The sequence below is a fragment of the Triticum dicoccoides genome, chromosome 4A, assembly GCF_002162155.2.
Source record: "Triticum dicoccoides isolate Atlit2015 ecotype Zavitan chromosome 4A, WEW_v2.0, whole genome shotgun sequence".
Classification (NCBI taxonomy): Eukaryota; Viridiplantae; Streptophyta; class Magnoliopsida; order Poales; family Poaceae; genus Triticum; species Triticum dicoccoides.
In genome coordinates this window covers 248637360-248652149 of record NC_041386.1, presented here as the reverse complement: position 1 = coordinate 248652149, position 14790 = coordinate 248637360, and positions in this window count along the sequence as shown.

Here is a 14790-nt window from a genome sequence, read left to right as displayed (position 1 = left end):
GGTCCTTGATTTTGCGTTCCTTACGCGGTTGGGTGATAATGGGAACCCCTTGACAGTTCGTCTTGAATAAAACTCCTCCAGCAAGGCCCAACCTTGGTTTTACCATTCGCCACCTAGCCTTTTCTTTTCCCTTGGGTTTCCGGAGCCCAAGGGTCATCTTTATTAAACCCTCGGGCCAGTGCTCCTCTGAGTGTTGGTCCAACCTGTCAGCCGCCGGTGACCACCAGGGGCAACTCTGGGTTGGCCTACCGGAAGTTTGGACAATCCGGTGTGCCCTGAGAACGAGATATGTGCAGCTCCTATCGGGATTTGTCGGCACATCCGGGTGGCTTTGCTGGTCTTGTTTTACCTTGTTGAAATGTCTTGTAACCGGGATTCCGAGTCTGATGTGTCTTCCCGCTAGAAGGAATATCCTTCGTTGACCGTGGGAGCTTGTGATGGGCTAAGTTGGGACACCCTTGCAGGGATTTGAACTTTCAAAAGCCGTGCCCGCGGTTATGGGCAGATGGGATTTGTTAATGTACGGTTGTAGAGAACTTGACACTTGACCTTAATTAAAAATACATCAACCGCGTGTGTAGCCGTGATGGTCTCTTTTCGGCAGTGTCCGAGAAGTGAACACGATGTTGGAGTTATGTTTGACGTAAGTAGTTTTTGGATCACTTCTTGATCATACTTTCTCGAACATGCTTTGCCTTCTCTTCTCGCTCTCATTTGCGTATGTTAGCCACCATATATGCTAGTCGCTTGCTGCAGCTCCACCTCATACCTTTACCTTACCCATAAGCTTAAATAGTCTTGATCGCGAGGGTGTGAGATTGTTGAGTCCCCGTGGCTGACAGATACTTCCAAAACCAGTTTCAGGTGCCGACGATTACCATGCAGGTGACGCTACAGAGCTCAGGAGGAGCTCGATGAAGATCGTGTTCGTTACGTTGTTCCGTTTCCAGTTGATCAGTAGTGGAGCCCAGTTGGGGTCGATCGGGGATCTGTGCAGCATTTGGGGTAGTCTTCTTTTATTTTGGTTCCGTAATCGGACCTTGATTGTATTTGGATGATGTAATGCCTTATCCATGTATTGTGTGAAGTGGCGTTTGTAAGCCAACTATGTATCTTTTTCCCTTATGTATTACATGGGTTGTGTGAAGATTACCTCACTTGCGACATTGCTTTCAATGCGGTTATGCCTCTAAGTCGTGCTTCGACACGTGGGAGATATAGCTGCATCGAGGGCGTTACAAGTTGGTAATCAGAGCCTTCCCCGACTTTAGTAGCCCCCTGCTTGATCGAATCGCTGGCGTTATTGAGTCTAGAAAAATGTTTTGAGTCATTTAGGATTATATATATCAGAGAATAGGAATTCTTTTTACTCCTCAGTCCCTTCGTCGCTCTGGTGAGGCATCCTGACATAGAGTTTTGACTCTTCTCTTCTCAAATTTCACTAAATTTTTTTTAGGATCACGCGGGTATTTCCGGCTTATTCTGCGAGCCAATCCTTTGTTTTTTTTGAGTTGTGGTATTCGAGTTGCTTCGAAGTCAAGTGCTGATTCCATACCCTTTCTAAGCGGTGTTCACATATATCTTTGGGAATACTAATCCTTCTTGATCATCGAGATTGTCATGTCAATTCTTTTCAACCGGCGTGTTTCTCTTCAAGTGGATCCGATCTCTTTCAACATCCGCAAGATCAATTATCAGTTCTACTCACCGGTGCTCATTTCTTCCGTCCTTAATTGCTTTTGTTTTTCCCGCCCTCCCACCCTTTTTCTTCAAGGACCCAGAATTCTTAATCAAGTATCCATTTTATTGATGGAAGTCTCTCCATTCTTTTCCGTCAATGTTCTTACCCGGTGGCTCTCTTGAAGATGCTCTACTAGTTCATTATTCTCCATTCTCTTTTCTTCTCCGGTGGATTTAATTCAAGCTTTGTCGATCATATCCTTTCCTCGTTTCAAAATGTTTTCTCATGCCGGTGCACCTCATATTCATTCATTTCTCGCTATTCAACTATTCCGGAGTGCTCAAGATATCTCGGAAGATTCGCGTTTCCTCTATGCATTCGTTCAAGTTCTTTTGAGGATATTATCTCATTCAAGACATTTAATTCTACCGGTGCATTCTCTCTTAAATCCTTCAATGGTGTTTCTTTTGAGTGGGCCCTAACCCACAGGTCTTTTTCCAGGATCTTACCTGACTCTTCTAATTCTCCTGGAGCTTTTCAAATTCTTCTCCAAGTTTGACGTAAGAATGATTTATCATCAGTCAAATGTTTTTCACCAAGATCTTTCAAATTCTTTTCATCGTTGGTTCAACCTTTCCAATTTTAATTCCGGAGTGCCTCAACAATTCTTGGTGGTGTTTCTCGTCGTCATTCTCGGATTTTGAAGACTGAAGAAGAGTTTTACCTCCATATCTTATTCGTTCTCTCAGAGATTCGTGGTTCTAGCGTTATGCCATCCTCTCACAATTGTTTTCGATTGTGAGATTTCTTTTCACCTATCTGGAGCAATTCATGATTCTTTTTAGTTTGATTCTCCAAAGGCCATCATTTCAGATTTATTCATTCTTAGCGTTCAGCTTTCTTTCTCTAAATCTTACCGGTGCATCGTTCAAGTATCCTCTAATCAGTTCTTGACCTCTTCGTTCTCTGGTATCTAAATCCTAGCAAGCATTTTTGTTCATTTGCTAATTTTCCCCGGTGTTTCTTTATCTTTCCTTCATTCATTTTCAATTCTTACGGTGGTTCGTTCAGGATTTCTCTTCCTTCTTTATCATATTAATTCATTCCTTGTTTCAGTCCTACCGGTGATTCGTTGAAGCCTTCTCAAGTTTGCGCCATATCTATCTTAATCCTTTTCAACGAGAATAAGTAGTATGCCAAATCCATTGTTTGTCATCAATTTAATTGGTGAAGGATACGCATGACGTAATTCTTATTACTGTTTTCATTCAAGTGATCTAATTCCTTATTCCGGAGGCTCTTCAAATTCTCGGTTTCACTTGTTTCATCTTTTTTTATTGGAGTTCCAAGCACTTTCAATTATATCATTTCAAAGATCCATCTAATCATTGCAAGGCTTCAGTCTTATTCTTCATCCTTCTTTTCGTTGATCATCCTTTTATTACCGGAGTTCTTCATGGAGGCTCTACATGTTGGTTCATCAAGGATTTAATTCCTTATCGAAGTGTTCATCAAGATTCTTTTCAGAGGAGATCAAGTTTTCTTCATCTTGCATCCGGAGTACAATTCTTTCTTATCTCATCTTTTGAGGTGGTATTATGTCATTCTTGATTATTTGAGTTCATGTTTCATGATTCACATGCTGTTAAGAATGAGATATTTTAAATCCATCAATCTCGTCATTGGAGTTATCTTGGGTCATATTTCACATAAAGCCTTCCCTAAGGATTGTTGCTATTATGGTGTTTATCAATGATCCAAGTTCTTCATTTATCCTCCCGGTGAAATAGCTTCTCGTCTCCTTGTTCTTATCAATCCAATTCTTTTTCCCGTGAGTGGCAGGTTGTCACCTCATAATTTGAGATGTATTCCATAAGACCATATCAAGCTTATTCTTTTCGTTGTTAGTTTTCCAACAACTCCGTTCTAGCATTTGTTGTAAGCATGCTCTCTCAAGATCTTGTTTTCCCTTCGTTCATTCCATTCTTACTTTTGTTCCAAAGGCATTGTGTTGCTGCTCTCTTCAAACCTTCTTCTAGTTCTTGTCAGGATCTTGTTCTTTTCATGCTTATCTATTTAACCGGAGTGTGGTGCCAATTTTGCTCAAGTTCTTTTCATCTTATCAAGTCTTGTATCACTTTTCAACCGGAGTGCTACCCGAATCGGTTCTTTCTTTTCCTCTTTCTTAACGGAGTGCTTTCAACTTCGTTCATCGCCGTTGCTTTATTTCTTTCAATTTGCTCAACCTCTCAAGGTTCTTTGGTTTCTATCGTTTGTCAAAGCAGCAACTTAGTTTTACCTCTCCTCTTCCTCTTTCGTTTTCCCTCCGGTGCCATTCTAGATCTCGGGACGAGATCCTCTCGTAGTGGTGGAGTGTTGTAACGCCCCGAGACCGATGTGCCAGGTGTCATCCAGTTATTCGCTGTTGTTGCCTTGTCATTGCTTGCGTGTCATGCATTGCATATCATGTCATCATGTGCATTTCATTTGCATACATGTTCGTCTCATGCATCCGAGCATTTCCCCGTTGTCCGTTTTGCAATCCGGTGCTCCTATGTCATCCGGTGTCCCTTTCTACCTCTTTCGTGTGCGGGTGTTAAACGTTTTCGGATTGGACCAAGACTTGCCATGCGGCCTTGGTTTACTACCGGTAGACCGCCTGTCAAGTTTCGTACCATTTGGACTTCGTTTGATACTCCAACGGTTAACCGAGGGACCGAAAAGGCCTCGTGTGTGTTGCAGCCCAACACCCCTCCAAACTGGCCCAAAACCCACCTAAACCTGTTCCATCATCTAGAGCGTTCGATCACGATCGCGTGGCCGCAAACCGTACCTCATTTGGAGCTTCCTAGCTCCCCCTACCTCTATATATAGACCCCTCCACGAATTTTTCGGATCTCTTCCAACCCTAGACCTAGACTTCTTCCACCTCCAGCCGCCGGACACGTCCGTTCGGGCCGGACGTGTCTGCCCCGCTTCCCTTCGCCAATCGCTGGACGCCACGTGTCCCGCCGGACCCTTCTCCGCCGCCGGCCCGGGAGGCCCAAACCGGGCCCCCAAGGCCCGTTCGTCGCCCCGCGCCGCCTGGGAACCGCCGCGCCGCCTTCCTCGACGCCGGCGCCGCCCGCCACCGCAGACGCCGACGCCGACCACCACCGCCGTATTGTCAACCGCCGCGGCCGCCTTCAAAGCTCGCCGCGCCGCCTCGCCCAGTCGCCGCCGCCCCGTCCTCACCGCCTCGCCGCTCCGCTCCGCCGTCGTCCTCCAGCTCCGGCGGATTTCGGCCCAAGTCCGGCGATGCCCCGGCCTCTCCATCCTCTGGCGACCTCCCATCTCCGGCGACCTCAGGCTCCTTCGGTGAGCAGTGCCGCGGCTAGATCTGGATCTGGAAATATGTCGAGGGGTTGACCTTTTCTCCTCTAACCCTAGATTTTTTGCAATCTTTGACATGCCATAACTCTGCATCCGTAGCTCTGATTCGTGCGTGTAGCATATCAAAATGTTCGTCTCGACGAGTACATCATTTCATCTCATTGCATCATTTTCATTTGAGCTCATCTTGAAGACCGAAATTCTATTGGAAGAGGGCTATGTGATGATTATTTCAGATCTGTTTCAGCAAATAGCCTTTTGTCATTTTTGCCATGATTAATGTGTGCATGCTATGATCCTGAGCTCTACATGTGTTTTGATGTATGCCATGCCATCTTTACAGAGGTGCTTGCCAAGTATTTTTGTCATCTTCGTGGTGACTAGCACGAGCATGCAAAGTAGCTTATTCAATGATGCTGATTTCAGGGACTTAGAATTTCAATAAGTCCTTGTCCTGATATTGTTTTTATGCCATCTGTTCATGTTGTTTCCTACTGATCCGTGCCTCTTTTGAGGATGATCAGTAAGGATGTTTTCTTAATATTGTGGTGCTCTATTTATCCATGTCTTTGTTTGCAATTATGGAGCACCCTAGCTTGAGTCAATCGAGCTCTACTTTTGCTATAAAATGTTCCTGGCAGATTGTTGACATGTTTAGCAATTTTGCCAAGCTTGTTGTTGTTGATCCGTGCATGCTATGTTGTTGTTCTTGCCGTGTCTAACTTCTATGCCATGTCTTCTTGATGGGTGTATGCTTAGTTTGTCATGCAATGCCTCGTAGTGAGTGCATCGAGCTTGTAAACATGCCTACTTTTTAATCTGCTTTGCATGCTCCAGTTTTTCACAAGTCTGAATCTGTTTATGTTTTTGCTATGTTCACATCTTGCAATTGTATTTTCTGATCCCTTTTGGCTTATGGTCACTAAGGGACTTTTGTTATATGCTTTGAGTAGCTTCATGCCATGCCTTGATTTGCCATGATATATTCCTATAGCATGTAGTTTTCATGCTCTAAAGATTGCTTCCTGATGATAAATTCCTGATATGCTGTTAATTTCACTAAGTCTGAAACCTGTTATCTTTTGCACTTTTGCCATGCTTGTTTGAACCTGCTATTGAGTGAATTAGCCGTAGCTTAGTGTTCATATTTTGTCAAGCATCATGAGGGGATCCCTGCCATGTATTTTGTTGCCATGTTTGAGTGTTGTAGCATATTTATCATGATGCATTTAGATGGTCACTTGCTGATTATCGCAGACCGGTGCTATATTTGTTTTGCTTGCCATTTCCAAACCGTGCATCCGATTCCGGTGACCTTTATATCAATTTCGACCGAAATCAACTCCCCTTTCTGGTGGCACTCTTGAATTTCCAAGTTGAGGCCAGGTTCAATCTTTCCTTTCCGAATCATGCATATGCATTGCATACCGCATCCCGCATACCATGCCATGTCTATGTGTTGGTTGTTTACTATGTTGTGTGCTTTCTTTCCGGTGTTGCTTCTTCGGGTTGGTTCTGATAACGTCGCGTTTGTGAGGATCCGTTCAGCTACGTTTGTTTGTCTTCTTCATGGACTCGTTCTTCTTCCTTGCGGGATCTCAGGCAAGATGACCATACCCTTGAAATCACTTCTATCTTTGCTCGCTAGATTGCTCGCTCTTTTGCTATGCCTATGCTACGATACCTACCACTTGCTTATCATGCCTCCCATGTTGCCATGTTCAGCCTCTAACCCACCTTGTCCTAGCAAACCGTTGTTTGGCTATGTTACCGCTTTGCTCAGCCCCTCTTATAGCGTTGTTAGTTGCAGGTGAAGATGAAGTTTGTTCCTTGTTGGAACATGGATATGTTGTTCCTTGTTGGAACATGATTATTTGTTGGGATATCACAATATCTCTTATTTAATTAATGCACCTATATACTTGGTAAAGGGTGGAAGGCTCAGCCTTATGCCTGGTGTTTTGTTCCACTCTTGCCGCCCTAGTTTCCATCATACCGGTGTTATGTTCCTTGATTTTGCGTTCCTTACGCGGTTGGGTGATAATGGGAACCCCTTGACAGTTCGTCTTGAATAAAACTCCTCCAGCAAGGCCCAACCTTGGTTTTACCATTCGCCACCTAGCCTTTTCTTTTCCCTTGGGTTTCCGGAGCCCAAGGGTCATCTTTATTAAACCCCCGGGCCAGTGCTCCTCTGGGTGTTGGTCCAACCTGTCAGCCACCGGTGACCACCAGGGGAAACTCTGGGTTGGCCTACCGGAAGTTTGGACAATCCGGTGTGCCCTGAGAACGAGATATGTGCAGCTCCTATCAAGATTTGTCGGCACATCCTGGTGGCTTTGCTGGTCTTGTTTTACCTTGTAGAAATGTCTTGTAACCGGGATTCCGAGTCTGATCGGGTCTTCCCGCTAGAAGGAATATCCTTCGTTGGCCATGGGAGCTTGTGATGGGCTAAGTTGGGACACCCCTGCAGGGATTTGAACTTTCAAAAGCCGTGCCCGCGGTTATGGGCAGATGGGATTTGTTAATGTCCGGTTGTAGAGAACTTGACACTTGACCTTAATTAAAAATACATCAACCGCGTGTGTAGCCGTGATGGTCTCTTTTCGGTGGTGTCCGAGAAGTGAACACGGTGTTGGAGTTATGTTTGACGCAAGTAGTTTTTGGATCACTTCTTGATCATACTTTCTCGAACGTGCTTTGCCTTCTCTTCTCGCTCTCATTTGCGTATGTTAGCCACCATATATGCTAGTCGCTTGTTGTAGCTCCACCTCATACCTTTACCTTACCCATAAGCTTAAATAGTCTTGATCGCGAGGGTGTGAGATTGCTGAGTCCCCGTGGCTCATAGATACTTCCAAAACCAGTTTCAGGTGCGACGATTACCGTGCAGGTGACACTACTGAGCTCAGGAGGAGCTCGATGAAGATCATGTTCGTTATGTTGTTCCGTTTCCAGCTGATCAGTAGTGGAGCCCAGTTGGGTCGATCGGGGATCTGTGCAGCATTTGGGGTAGTCTTCTTTTATTTTGGTTCCGTAGTCGGACCTTGATTGTATCTGGATGATGTAATGCCTTATCCATGTATTGCGTGAAGTGGCGATTGTAAGCCAACTATGTATCTTTTTCCCTTATGTATTACATGGGTTGTGTGAAGATTACCTCACTTGTGACATTGCTTTCAATGCGGTTATGCCTCTAAGTCGTGCTTCGACACGTGGGAGATATAGCCGCATCGAGGGCATTACAAGTTGGTAATCAGAGCCTTCCCCGACTTTAGGATCCCCCTGCTTGATCGAATCGCTGGCGTTGTTGAGTCTAGAAAAATGTTTTGAGTCATTTAGGATTATATATATCGGAGAGTAGGATTTTTTTTACTCCTCAGTCCCTTCGTCGCTCTGGTGAGGCATCCTGACGTAGAGTTTTGACTCTTCTCTTCTCAAATTTCACTAAATTTTTTAGGATCACGCGGGTATTTCCGGCTTATTCTGCGAGCCAATCCTTTGTTTTTTTTCAAGTTGTGGTATTCGAGTTGCTTCGAAGTCAAGTGTTGATTCCTTACCCTTTCTAAGCGGTGTTCTCATATTTCTTTGGGAATACTAATCCTTCTTGATCATCGAGATTGTCATGTCAATTCTTTTCAACCGGCGTGTTTCTCTTCAAGTGGATCCGATCTCTTTCAACATCCGCAAGATCAATTATCAGTTCTACTCACCGGTGCTCATTTCTTCCGTCCTTAATTGCTTTTGTTTTTCCCGCCCTCCCACCCTTTTTCTTCAAGGGCCCAGAATTCTTAATCAAGTATCCATTTTATTGATGGAAGTCTCTCCATTCTTTTCCGTCAATGTTCTTACCCAGTGGCTCTCTTGAAGATGCTCTACTAGTTCATTATTCTCCATTCTCTTTTCTTCTCCGGTGGATTTAATTGAAGCTTTGTCGATCATATCCTTTCCTCGTTTCAAAATGTTTTCTCATGCCGGTGCACCTCATATTCATTCATTTCTCGCTATTCAACTATTCCGAAGTGCTCAAGATATCTCAGAAGATTCGCATTTCCTATATGCATTCATTCAAGTTCTTTTGATGATATTATCTCATTCAAGACATTTAATTCTACCGGTGCATTCTCTCTTAAATCCTTCAACGGTGTTTCTTTTGAGTGGGCCCTAACCCACATGTCTTTTTCCAGGATCTTACTTGACTCTTCTAATTCTCCTGGAGCTTTTCTAATTCTTCTCCAAGTTTGACGTAAGAATGATTTATCATCAGTCAAATGTCTTTCACCAAGATCTTTCAAATTCTTTTCATCGTTGGTTCAACCTTTCCAATTTTAATTCCGGAGTGCCTCAACAATTCTTGGTGGTGTTTCTCGTCGTCATTCTCGGATTTTGAAGACCGAAGAAGAGTTTTACCTCCATATCTTATTCGTTCTCTCCGAGATTCATGGTTCTAGCGTTATGCCATCCTCTCACAATTGTTTTCGATTGTGAGATTTCTTTTCACCTATCCGGAGCAATTCACGATTCTTCAGTTTGATTCTCCAAAGGTCATCATTTCAGGTTTATTCATTCTCAGCGTTCAACTTTCTTTCTCTAAATCTTACCGGTGCATCGTTCAAGTATCCTCTAATCAGTTCTTGACCTCTTCGTTCTCTGGTATCTAAGTCCTAGAAAGCATTTTCATTCATTTGCTAATTTTTCCCGGTGTTTCTTTATCTTTCCTTCGTTCATTTTCAATTCTTACGGTGGTTCGTTCAGGATTTCTCTTCCTTCTTTATCATATTAATTCATTCGTTGTTTCAGTCCTACCGGTGATTCGTTGAAGACCTTCTCAAGTTTGCGCTATATCTATCTTAATCCTTTTCAACGAGAATAAGTAGTATGCCAAATCCATTGTTTGTCATCAATTTAATTGGTGAAGGATACGCATAACATAATTCTTATTACTGTTTTCATTCAAGTGATCTAATTCCTTATTCCGAAGGCTCTTCAAATTCTCGGTTTCACTTGTTTCATCTTTTTTCCTGGAGTTCCAAGCTCTTTCAATTATATCATTTCAAAGATCCATCTAATCATTGCAAGGCTTCAGTCTTATTCTTCATCCTTCTTTTCGTTGATCATCCTTTTATTACCGGAGTTCTTCATGGAGGCTCTACATGTTTGTTCATCACGGATTTAATTCCTTCTCGAAGTGTTCATCAAGATTCTTTTCAGAGGAGATCAAGTTTTCTTCATCTTGCATCCGGAGTACAATTCTTTCTTATCTCATCTTTTGAGGTGGTATTATGTCATTCTTGATTATTTGAGTTCATGTTTCATGATTCACATGCTGTTAAGAATGAGATATTTTAAATCCATCAATCTCGCCATTGGAGTTATCTTGGGTCATATTTCACATAAAGCCTTCCCTAAGGATTGTTGCTATTATGGTGTTTATCAATGATCCAAGTTCTTCATTTATCCTCCCGGTGAAATAGCTTCTCGTCTCCTTGTTCTTATCAATCCAATTCTTTTTCCCGTGAGTGGCAGGTTGTCACCTCATAATTTCAGATGTATTCCATAAGACCATATCAAGGTTATTCGTTTCGTTGTTAGTTTTCCAACAACTCCGTTCTAGCATTTGTCGTAAGCATGCTCTCTCAAGATCTTGTTTTCCCTTCGTTCATTCCATTCTTACTTTTGTTCCGAAGGCATTGTGTTGCTGCTCTCTTCAAACCTTCTTGTTGTTCTTGTCAGGATCTTGTTCTTTCATTCTTATCCATTTAACCGGAGTGTGGTGCCAATTTTGCTCAAGTTCTTTTCATCTTATCAAGTCTTGTATCACTTTTCAATTGGAGTGCTACCTGTCGTGGGAACGATTCCGACAATAAGAGAGGGGTAGGATAAAGGAGCATGATCTATCGAGATGCAAATGGGTGACACGTGGTTTTAGCGAGTTCGGGCCTCTCACGGTGGAGATAACAACCCTACGTCTCGTGCTCCGGAGAGGCTTTGTTTATCCGAGTCTGTATCCAGGGATTACAATGTATGTGAGAGGAAGGAGAACGGATCCCCATGCCCGGTCTAAGTCCGGAGACTAGAGAGGAAGAAGAGAGAGAGGTGGTAGAAAGAGCCCCCGAGTCTAGTGGTGGGGGATGGCTTATATAGAGTGCGCCACCCCCTCACCCCTTATGTTACACAGTGGAACATCAATGCCATAATGTCTGCCCTCTACAAAACCGTCATGCTGACTATTGGTCTTCGCATATCCGAGTGAGTTACACGGTCGAGTGGAATGATCTCGTCGACTGGAGTGCCGTGCTCCGCGTGGTTGTTGCAGTCCGAGTGACTTTCAAGTTGTGGTACATCTGGATGGCGATCTGGACCAGGGGCCCAGTACAAAGTGCACGGTGTCCATGGGTAGGGTCTTTAGGTCAGGCCTGTTACCCTACCCCCAATACATGTCCTCGTTATTAGCCCCCAAATCAGTCGAGGTTGAGCGGGTCGAGTCGAGGTGAATTCCCAGATGAGTTGAGTGCTACGGAGGCACTTATGAACTCCCTTTGTCACCCGGTGGTCTTATCTCCGCGTGTTACCTTGACGGATTCCAGACTGCATGGTGTCCGAGTGAAATGAGCTCAAACGGGTCCGCGGAGGAGCATTAAACTCACCTTATAACAAATTTTTTTGAGTGATTTGGAGCTGGTCCTACATCGAGTAACTGATTACTCGGAATTTCTTCATGCCTGGAACATGTCTTTTTTGTTGTTTGGCCGTCACTCGGACCGGGCGGACCGTTCCGAGTGGATACCATTCCAGTGGGGGCACGCTGAGTTTGGAGCTCGTCCTGCATCGAGTAGCTGATTACTCGGAATTTCTTCACGCCTGGAACGTGTCTTTTTTGTTGTTTGGCCGTCACTCGGACCCGGCGGTCCGTTCCGAGTGGATACCATTCTAGTGGGGGCACGCTGAGTGCACCCACTGGGTGTAGTCCCCGAGACTGCCGTCGACTGCGGGCAGTCGGCGGGAGTCTTAGAGCCTGTCTTTTTTGTTGTTGTTCATCACTCGGACTGGTCAGGCCGTACCGAGTGGAGATTACTCCAGTGGGGGCACGCTGAGTGCACCCACTGGGTGTAGTCCCCGAGATCACCGTCGACTGCAGGCAGTCGGCGGGGGTCTGAGAGAACTGAAAATCTTCTTAGCTGGTACTGATCGAACTTGTTCTTCTCTAACTCGGAGGTCGAGTGATTCTGGAGCTTGTTTTGCATCGAGCAAAATGTTTCTTTTTGAGTTCTCTTCCAGTGGGGGCACGCTGAGTGCACCCACTGGGTGTAGTCCCTGAGCCTCTGTCGGAGTAGATGAGCCTGGCAGAGGGTTTAAGTCTCCTGGTAAACCTCCATGCAGTCGACACGGTAAATATCTTTTTAGTCTGAAATTGAGTCAATCGGATGCATCTTCAGGCACTTGACATGGTAAATAAGCTCAGCCTGGAGCTGAGTCAGTCGGACTGAACTTCGTGCACTCGGCACGGTAAATAAATTCATCCTGTAACTCGATCAAGCAGGTGAATCTTTGTGCTCTCGGCACGGTGAACGAATTCGGCTTTGAAACTGCCAACTGTAGAAAAAAGTCGGACACTCCAGGGAGTAATCGTTCCAGTAGTACTTCTTATATTGACCGTTAGATTTTGCGTGAAAGGGGTATTTGCAAGAGTACATTGTATCCGTAGAGGAGCTTCGTTTTCATCCTTTTGCATGAAAGGGGTATTTGTCCGAGTGGACATGCTTCCCGACTGATCGGGGTATGTTGTCTGCAAGGAAAAACTTGGTGGCACTCGTATGTCTCCCGGAGGAGATAGACTAGTGGTCTGACATGGACGTGCTATGAAACCCGAGTGGCGAGGCTAGTGTGTGGGCTGACTCTCCGGAGAGAGGTCACTCATTATCCCGGGGGAACACCAGCACATGCCATCTCTGAGTCCAAGTTTGGGAAACTGACGCCTTGGAGCCTAGGATAAGGGTCAAGTGTATCTGTAGAGGAGCGTTGTTTTCACCCTTTGCAGTCTTAAAGATGACTTCAGGTAATGACTTGGGCGATCGTCCGAGTGGACAATACTACCCTTATAGATTTTCGGTGACCGAGCATGTATGGTCAGAAGAATATTCCTGATGTGATCAATAGGTTGACCAAATGGGCGTAACCCATGAGGGCGACATGGCCCAGGGCTGTGCGAAGCCCCCGAGTGATGCTCGAAAAAGGTAAGCTTGCTACAGAGTGTGATATGAGGTTTGAACATATGAGTAACTTAGTTGTTCCTGTGTTGGGGGTGTAGAGGTGAGGACATGTCCAACTGATGGTGATGCGCGGGGCGGCCGAGGGGCGAGGACGTGTACAATCGAGTGGCGACGCGTGGGGCAGCCGAGTGGTGAAGACGTGCAGATCCGAGTGGTGACGTGCGGGGCGGCCGAGTGGTGAAGACGTGCACAACTGAGTGGCGACGCGTGAGGCGGCCGAGTGGTGAAGACGGGCACAACCGAGTGGCGACGCACGGGGTTGTCGAGGCGTGAAGACGTGCACAACCGAGTGCGACGCACGGGGCGGCCAAGTGATGCTATGCGAGGTGGCCGAGTGAAGGACCAAGTGTTCAGCCAAGTGGCAAAAATGGTCCTTGAAGGAGATAGCTAGATGCTTTCGAAGCTGATGTAGCGACGAGGTCGGTGTAGTGTGGCTGCGGCGCAGCAAGACTGGCGCGACAACTGAGTCTGAGTAGGAACGAAGATGGCATGCAGAGTGTCTGGGTGATTATGTAATTTGTCAAAGTGACGGATCGAATGTACTTGTTGAAGTGAAGGGTCTGACTGGTGATGAAGTACTCAACCACTTAGGAGAGTGTCATTCCGAATGAGCTGCAGCTCCCGAGCGCGGCGTAGCCCCCGAGCATACTATAGGCTTCGACAACGGACGTGTGCCGGAATATGAGAAATATAGTTTTGAATGGATAATTTGTAATTCATCCAGTCGGACTCGGGTAAAGATGAGGAGAAGCTTCCGAGTGATGCTCGAAAGAGGCAAACTCGCAAGGAGTGAAGGGTGCAGTTTAATTATAAAAGGGATTTATCTGTCTTATGCCTGACGAGGTCTATATCATTGATATGAGGAAGAGGATTCCACAGAGGGGTTGGTCGGATGTATTTGAAGTCAACAGAATGACAAGGTCGGGGTTGTGGTGCGCTGGGACCGGTACGGTGACCGAGTCCGAGCAGCGATGAAGTTGACGCATAGGGCCGTCGAGTGATCGCGTAACTTGTGTAAAAAATGGCACAAGCCAACGAAATAATTTCTCGAGGAAATTCAGTGTGTGCTCAAATGATTTGTGTGAATAACACTCATAGACACCCGCTGGGAGTGCAAGGGGCTTGCTGGTTAACCAGCAAGAGTCTGAAAGAGCGAAGGATCCGTTCGAACTTGTCGAAGCGACGGATCCGACTGAACTTATTGGAATATTGGCTCAAATAAAACGGAAGTGTAGTGTTTCGACTAAGTTGCAGCCCTGGAGGACCGATGCAAACTCGAAATGAAGAATGACACATGGTGTTCGTGAATGATGTATGCGAAAAAATGGAAGTTGGACTCGGGAGTCACATAACCAGTACTAAGCAAGTATGTGAAAATAAGCAGCCGATCATAGAGGTACACTCGGTGGCGTGGCCTCCGAGTGAACGTGATGTGTGAATTACGGGACACTCAGGAAGACGAAAATAACA